At 41.7% G+C, this 8,807-nt stretch overlaps 1 protein-coding gene across 1 annotated transcript in view; it reads left to right on the top strand.

The window, feature by feature from the left end:
• The first annotated feature begins 725 nt into the window (after positions 1-725).
• The window catches only part of LRRC2 (leucine rich repeat containing 2), a 270,174-nt gene continuing 262,092 nt past the window's right edge, over positions 726-8,807 (top strand). The window contains exon 1 of the mRNA XM_040355283.1: positions 726-862. The gene's annotated coding sequence lies outside the window, so the exon portion shown is untranslated. The remainder of the gene's footprint in view (positions 863-8,807) is intronic.

Below are 8,807 nucleotides of genomic sequence, written 5' to 3'. Positions count from 1 at the left end.
GAAAATTCTCGTAAGGCAGAATACAACTTCCCACGATGATGTAATTTATTGTATTGTATTGTAATGTATTCCTTTGTTTTCGAGCAGACCCGGTCTTGATAACTTGATCCTATTTTATTTTTATTGATCGTACTAAGAAATTTTTCGTGCTTGTCCGTTTCGATAATTTTGCATAAACTTTTGTTGCCAGCAGTTTAGACATTAATGGCTGTGTGTTGAGTGAGGGGACAGCAAATTTACACTGTTATACAAGCTGTACACCCACTACTTTACATTGTAGCAAAGTGTCATTTCTTCAGTGTTGTCACATGAAAAGATATAATAAAATATTTAGGAGTGTACTCACTTTTGTGAGATATATATATATATATATATATATATATATATATATATATATATATATATATATATATATATATATATATATTATATATATATATATTTTTTTTAAATGTCTGGTTCAGGCTTCAGGCTTTTGTAGTTCATATGGCACATACAGTTTGCTCAAACACAAGGTTTCTTATTTGACTAACATTTAATATATCAGCACTTCAGCAATGAGCAATAGATGCTGTCCCTGTAATTCTGCATCCCCTTAACTCATGTTGATTTATATTCTCCAGATATTTTATCATACAGGAGGCCCTGGCACTTGGGCTTCTCGAGATCATGTTATCAGCTTACAAATATAGAATATTAGTCCATCTAAAAGGCAAGTCACGCTGTGAGGTTTGACCTGGATGACTGTGAGCTATGCTTCAGCTATTGCATCTGCTGCTGTAAACAAGAGGGAAGGCTATCTGCAGCGCGCACTGTATGGCGGAGAAGCCATCCTCTGAACTCCTGGACTGTGTTGTTCATTGTAAGTGAGCGCTGTGTGTTTACAGTACGTTATTAGAAATGGTTTAGCCGGAAAGGTTAAATCCACTTAAAAATAGATTACTCCAATTCTGCTTGGAGCACCAAAGCTAGAGTAGCTGTGCTAGCCAGATGGGCAATCATATATTATTACTTTGAAGTTCAGCCATCTGATTATTGTTACAGCTACGTGACTTACTGTATGTTCTGCTTTATTGACTTTTATCAGCATGTCTATATTTTGGGAAGGGTTTTTCGACAAAAGAAAATTCAATAACATTAATACTTTCAGCATTTCTGTGCCCAAGTTCAGAACAACATCTGCTCCTTAGTCACCCTTTATCTAAATACCAGTCTGCTCAGTACAGCGTGTTTTGTCATTTCTTGAACAGCAGATGTTTGGGCAAACTGAGGGATAAGCGCAACGCTGATTTATTTCCCATGGCAAATAGTTTGATTTCATACTCTTATATTAATGCTGTTTATTTCATGCCTTCTTACCTTTCCCAAAGCGGCTTCATGCTTCATACTAATGAAATTCATTAGTAAAAGTGGTGCTCGGAGGTAGCATGTGCTCTGTAAAGCTGCAAAGCTTACATGTATAGCGCAGTACACATGATATTTGGGATCACTTTCGCTTTCATGTCCCTAGCAAGCTAACGAGTTGTTTCTTAAAGTGATATTGCAGGCAAACACTAAATATGTGCTTGACAAGGGCAAGACAAAGAGCAGAAGTAGGGTTGTGGCTAATAGTTGTATATGTGTGGCACAGCAATGAAGGGGTTGTGGTAAGCGCCAAAGTAAAGCCAATTGTTGTGGCACACTGCAGCAAATTAAAAAGATTAATAGTGGTGCAACATATGGCACAGAGAAAGAAATGCCTGGCATCAAAGTAAGAATACATTTCCCTGTGTCACTGGAAAGAAAAAAGGCTGCTACACTGGTGTCACTGGAGGGAAAAAATGTTGCTCCACCTGTATTAGTGGATTGAAAAATATTGCTGCTGCTCTGGCTGTGTCAGTCCAAGGATGACTGCCCTGGCATCCATGTCAGTGGGATGAAAGTGGGGAGGGAAGTTGGAATGCTGGAGTGAGGTACTCTTTGGGGTGAACTGAAATATAAGGGGTCTTGTGTTCCTCTGGGGGGGTCTGAAGGGCTCTGAGGGAGGTAGGCACTGGAGGCTAAGGGGCTTTCGGGGGTAGAGGCAGAGGCGTTGCTAGGCGGGTGCAGGCTGCACCCGGTTGACACTCGCCAGAGGGGTGACACCTGTGGATAGCAGCACCACTAACACCACCCACTGCCCTGATTAGCTGTGCCTCATGCCACTGTGTACCTCAGTAGCGGGGACCGAAGCTGCCTCCTTCTCTCTGTTTACATCCACAGAGGAGAAGGAGCCTGCGCTTGAGGGACACACAGTGTGTGTATTTGTCAGTGCTGTTCTGAGGTCTATACTGCAGGGGGGGGGGTCTGTACTACTGAGGGGGTCTGCACTGAGGGGGGGTCTGTAATGCTGGAGGGGTGTGCACTAGGGGGTATCTGTACTGAGGGGGGTCTGTAATGATGGGGGTCTGCACTAAGGGGAGGGGGGTCTGTACTGAGGGGGGTCTGCACTGCTGGGGGGGTTTCTGTACTGAGGTGGGGGGTGTTGTGAGTATGGTATGAGATCTCTATTTAGATCTTAATGCTATATCTCTTTTAATTAGTGCCTCCAACCTTACGGTAATTTGATGAACTTAGTTCAGAATTTTAATGCATACCATAATCTTTTCCTGAGTTCATTAATTTATGGGGTTTTCTTACCAAAGTATAAAATATCTCCCACCAAATTAATAAGTAAATAATTTGACTTTATTAATTATCAAGTATATTCATACAATTTCATACAGAACAGGATTTACTGGTGATTGACACTTTACACATACACTGAAAAAACATCAACTTGTGGTTAAAAGATAATTAATATAATAACTCAGAAGGGCCCATATTGGTCTGTTGGAAAAATAGGTACAGTAATTTATGCTTTAAATCAATATTCCTTGTTGCTTCAGGGAAACAGTCCTTCGAGTTTCTTCCGGCCGGAAAGAAATCCGAAATGTGTCTCACCAAGTCTACAGACTAATATTGCTAAATTTGGATAATTATTCAACCAACAGAGTACCAAGATTTTATGGAGCTACGGAACTCTCCCTGGGATCACAAAATTTAACTTATATATACTTGAATTCTTTAAACACAGTTGGAATAATACACCCCTAAACCATCAAATGAACATCAATACATAACCCCTAAAATATAATCCCTACAATTCTGAGAAAGAAAATGAGATATGATCTGGATGATCTGTATCTTACCAAACTTAAAGGGGAACAGTCACGTCACAAGGTCCAGCCAGGTGGGGAGTGGTCAGAGATTAGCAGACTTCTAGGTATCTAGGGATGCATCAGGTGTGTGGGGTCTGTGATCCTTGCCTTATGGGCCTTCACCATCTTTATACCATTTTGAACAATATGCTCAAAAAAAATTGTCCTGAGTTCATCCCAGGGGGTTTGGCTTCCTTTCTATTGGACGGGAATTCTTTACGATCTGCCAGGTACCAGAGGAGATATTATTTTCAGCCACTTGGAGGCGTCTGAGGCTTACCAATGTTTTTCTAAACTTATTGCGTTAAAAGTAGATTTTCCTTTTTATGAATATTTATCTACATTTGGGGATCTGAATATATGTCTATACTGCTCCCTAATAATTGGCACATAATGTAATCCTTGAGTGTGTATTTGATTAGTTAGAATCATACTAACTGGATGATTGCATGAACAATAACATGGCCCATGTCTTGTCAATGTGAACACAACACAGGTGTGATCGGTATTGTCATATGTTTTCATGATGCAATATGTATACATGTGTTCTCTTAATATGTCCACAAAGTGTCATGGGCCTCAATTATGATCAATATGTACAGTATATATCCACATATATTTGAGGTAGAGAAATAGAAAGAAAGATATATATATATATATATATATATATATATATATATATATATATATATATATATATATATATATATATATATATATATATATATAGACATATATCTGATATTTTCTCTAGTTGGGCTGCCCTGCCCTTTAGACTAAGAGCTGGGCGAACAGTTCAGCTGTACTAACAGATTCTTCTTATCACTACTTCTTAGACAATTTAGCGCTAGTCTTATTCATACATTCAATTGTACAGTTCTTGGGTTTCATATACCTTACAACATTGTCCATTGTCTGACAGACAGCTAAAATCAACACTGGTATTTTGGCTTTACAATGGGTTTCATACTCATTCTTCTTCTTTATTCGAAAGTCTTGTAACACACACAAACTATCTCTAGTCAGCAAGCTTGTGTAGTGTTTGTTTTCTTCTGGGGAGGGGAAAGTGTTCCTTTTTGGCCTTGGCTGATTTAAATGAAAGTAGAATATTTTGTCTCTTCAAAAAGTAAATAATATTTTGAGGTATCCCCGTCATGACAGGGGTGCCTGCACTTTGGTGGGGGGTGTCTGCACTTAGGTGGGGGGTGTCTGTACTGATGGAGTGTCTGCACTTGGGTGGGGGTGTCTGTACTGATGGGGGGTCTGCACTGATGGGGGGGTCTGCAGTGATGGAGGTGTCGTACTGAGGGAGGAGGTCTATACTGAGGAAGGGGGTCTGTACTGAGGGAGGGAGTCTGTAGTGAGTTAAGGGGGGGTGTGACACCTTTTTTTTTTTTCGCACCGGGTGACACCAACCCTAGTGACGACACTGGGTAGAGGTGAACTCTGGAACGGAGTTGCTCCCTCAACCCTCAAATCAGTACTTATCTTTCCAGTTAAAAATGCAGAATTGCTAGTACTGCTGGAAATACTTATTGTTGTCTTTGTCCCCAAAGGGAACACTTAGGCCACTTTCACACTGGGGCTGGAGGTGCGGTGGCGGTATAGCGCCGCTAAAAATAGCGTCGCTATACTGTCGGAATTGCCGCGGGATTCGTCCGCTAGTGGTGCGGTTATAACCCCCGCTAACGGACGATAAAGGGTTAATACTGCCCGCAATGCGCATCTACAGAGGCGCATTGCGGGCGGTTTTGCCGTGGTTTCCCATTGTTTTAAATGGAAAGGAGCGGTGAAGGAGCAGTATACATACTGCTCCTCTCACCGCTCCAAAGATGCTGCTTGCAGGAGATTTTTTTCTCTCCTGCCAGCGCATCGCCTCAGTGTGAAAGCCCTCGGGCTTTCACATTGAGAAGGCTGGGCAGGAGATTTTTTAGGTGGTATTTAGGCAATTTTTAGCGCTGTACCGCCTAAAAAACTCCTCAGTGTGAAAGGGGCCTTACCCCTCTGAACCTTGTCACCAAAACAGAAAGGCCCCTTTCACATTGGAGCGGGAGCCGCGGTGGCGGTATAGCGCCGCTAAAAATAGCGGCGCTATACTGCCGGGATTGCCGCGGGAATCGGCCGCTAGCGGTGCGGTATTAACCCCTGCTAGCGGACGATAAAGGGTTAATACTGCACGTATTGCCGCGGTTTCCCATTGTTTTAAATGGGAAGGAGTGGTATACATGCCGCTCCTTTCACCACTCCAAAGATGCTGCTGACAGGAGATTTTTTTTCTCTCCCGCCAGCGCATTACATCAGTGTGAAAGCCCTTGGGCTTTCACATTGAGTAGGCAGTGAAGGAGTTTTTCAGGTGGCATAGCAGCGCTAGTTTTAGCGCTGTACCGCCTGAAAAACTCTTCAGTGTGAAAGAGGTCAAAGTGAGGGGAAGTCTAAAAGAGCAAAGGGTGAAGGAAAATCCTCCAACAGGCACACCTGTTCTGGAGACAACACGGTAAGGTGGAAAGGTTGTTTACTTTAGAGTAATTTCCTCTCATTTCCTGTTGTAACTTCAGAACAGGAAGCAAAGGCTAATCTGTTCTGTGGGACTCAAGCAGCAAAAAAAAAAAACTGATAGTGGTTTTAACCCTTTATGAGGCCGCGTACACACGGTCGTTCCAAACCGATGAGAATGGTACGACGGGCCATTTCCATCGGTTCACCACTGAAGTGGCCTGATGGTCTGATATGTGTACACACCATCGTTCCAAAAACCGATCGGGTCAGAACGCGATGACGTCAAACACACGACGTGCTGAATAAAACAAAGTTCAATGCTTCCAAGCATGTGTCGACTTGATTCTCAGCATGCGCGGGTTTTGAACCGATGCTTTTCTGTACTGACCATCGGTTTGGACCGATCGGCCAGCGGTCCATCGGTTCAATTTTGAAGCATGTTTTTAAATTTTGGACCGAAGGAAAACAGACCGATGGGCTATACACACCGTCGGTTTGGACCGATGAAACTGAACCTCGGTCCATTCTCATCGGTTTGGAACGACCGTGTGTATGCGGCCTTACTCTCTTAAAATGTAAAAAAAAAAGGGTTTAAATGATGGGAAATGTTCAAGACAATCCATAGTAACAAAGTTTAGCAGGTTTGTTCTCCTGTAGGGTACTAATGCCTGTAATTATTTATTTTGCCAAAAATAGTATTGGCAGCTGTGATCGTTATTAGTATGATATGGCAACATCATATCAATATGGAGATAATATGGCACAATCCAGCCCATGTGCAGCACTGAACAAGACCCACTTACACTTTGAACACTGTTTGTCAAAACAAGAATAACATAGGAAACTCTTTACCCCCTTTAGTAACCAAATTTTGTGTATTTGGAAACGGTTATTGACAGTAGCAAAGGAGGTTATAAGTTTGTGAACAGGTGAAAAATAATTCTTAACGTGGACTACTAACCTACATAAAATAGCAGATTAAAGTAGAACCCTAGCTGATATTTAGTTTGCTAAAGCATTGTGTACTATAAATATTTTCTATTTTTTCGTGACTGCACTATATACTCTGAACAGTTTTATATATACTAAACTGACTGCACTATATACTCTCCACTGTATTATATATACAATACACTGACTGCACTATATACTCTGAACTGTATTATATATACTACATTGAAATGACCACACTATATACTCTAAACTGTATTATATACTGTATGCTACACTGACTGCACTATATACTCTGAACTGTATTATATATACTACACTTACCGAACTATATACTCTGAACTGTATTATATATACTACACTATGGGCCAGATTCTCGTAGTTTGGCGTAATTTTGTGCGGGCGTAACGTAACCTATTTACGTTACGCCTCCGCAACTTAGACGGGCAAGTGCTGTATTCTGAAAGCACTTGCTCCGTAAGTTGCGGCGGCATAGAGTAAATAGGCCGGCGTAAGCCCCCCTAATTCAAATTTGGAACAGGGGGCGTGTTTTATGTAAATGTTCTGTGACCCGACGTGATTGACGTTTTGCACGAACGGCGCATGCGCCGTCCGTGGAAATCTCCCAGTGTGCATTGCTCCTAATACACCGCAAGGACGTATTGGTTTTGACGTGAACGGACGAGTTACGCAAACGACGTAAAATTTTCAAATTTCGTTGGCGGGAACGACGGCCATACTTAACATTGGTACGCCACACTTACGCCACCATATAGCAGGGGTAACGTTACGCCGGGAAAAGCCTAACGTAAACGGCGTATCTGTACTGTGTCGGCCGGGCGTACGTTCGTTATTTTGCGTATCTAGCTGATTTACATATTTCGACGCGTAAATCAGCGTACACGCTCCTAGCGGCCAGCGTAAATATGCAGTTACGATCCGACGCCGGTCGGATCTAATAGAAATCTTTGCGTAACTGATTCTAAGAATCAGGCGCATAGATACGACCGGCCAGACTCAGAGATACGACGGCGTATCTGGAGATACGCCGTTGTATCTCTTTTGAGAATCTGGCCCTATATATTCTGAACTTTATTATATATACTACACTGACTGCACTATATACTCTGAACTGTATTACATATACTACACTGACTGCACTATATACTCTGAACTGAATTATATATACTACACTATATACTCTGAACTTTTGTATATATACTACACTGACTGCACTATATACTCTGAACTGTATTATATATTCTACACTGACTGACTGCACACTACACTAACTACCTGCCTAATCTCCATTCATTCACAATATACGGCTGCCGTATAAGCAGCAGACTTATATAGTGTGGGGCGTGGTCTTAGCCCCTGAGCCATGATTGGCCAAAAACCTTTGGACAATCATGGCTCTCACAGCACATTGCGCTGTTATTGGCCAAAGCATACAGGTCAGGTGCATGGTTTGGCCATTCTGCAGCTGTCAATGCACTGCGACCTCGCAGCGTGCCAACTTCCCGCGATTGCCCCATATGTTGATTTGTACTACGGACAAATGAACACCCTATGTTCAAGTTGAACATCAGGACCATTCCTAGTCTTTATCAGGGGCATGTGTAAAAGCGTGACAACTCAGATGTACAGTGAAAGGATAAGTTCACCTTTGGTAACATGTTGCACCCATATTTAGGGTGTCACATGTAACATGTTACAAACGGGCACAGTTTTAAATAAAAAAGGCCTGTATTCTTTCCTAAATGTACACAATATAACTGGATACTATACAATTATTGGTGAATGTATTTTGGGTAATATCGAATTGCCTTTCGGGAGATCAGTAAGGAATTTGTTCCCCTGCTGGAATAAATTGAATCATGTTTTTCTGGGTTTTTTTGCCTTCCTCTGGATCAACTGTGTGTATAGGATTGTGTATATAGGATTGTATAATTTTTTTTTTTTTTTTTTGGTTGAATTAGATAGACTTTAGATTTGTCTATTTTCAACCAGAGTAACTTTGTAACTCATTCACATTGTCCTCTGATTGGAAAACGACAAGGTCCGGCAGCCTTTGCGGCTCTTGGCTTGTAGTTTTCAATGAACTAAACAGCGCCGTGGTAGTTCATTCTCTCTTCCTGT

Source organism: Rana temporaria, chromosome 1 (assembly GCF_905171775.1).
Source record: "Rana temporaria chromosome 1, aRanTem1.1, whole genome shotgun sequence".
Lineage (NCBI taxonomy): Eukaryota > Metazoa > Chordata > Amphibia > Anura > Ranidae > Rana > Rana temporaria.
The sequence above is the reverse complement of the archived record's forward strand: the minus strand, read 5'-3'. Positions and strand labels throughout refer to the sequence as shown.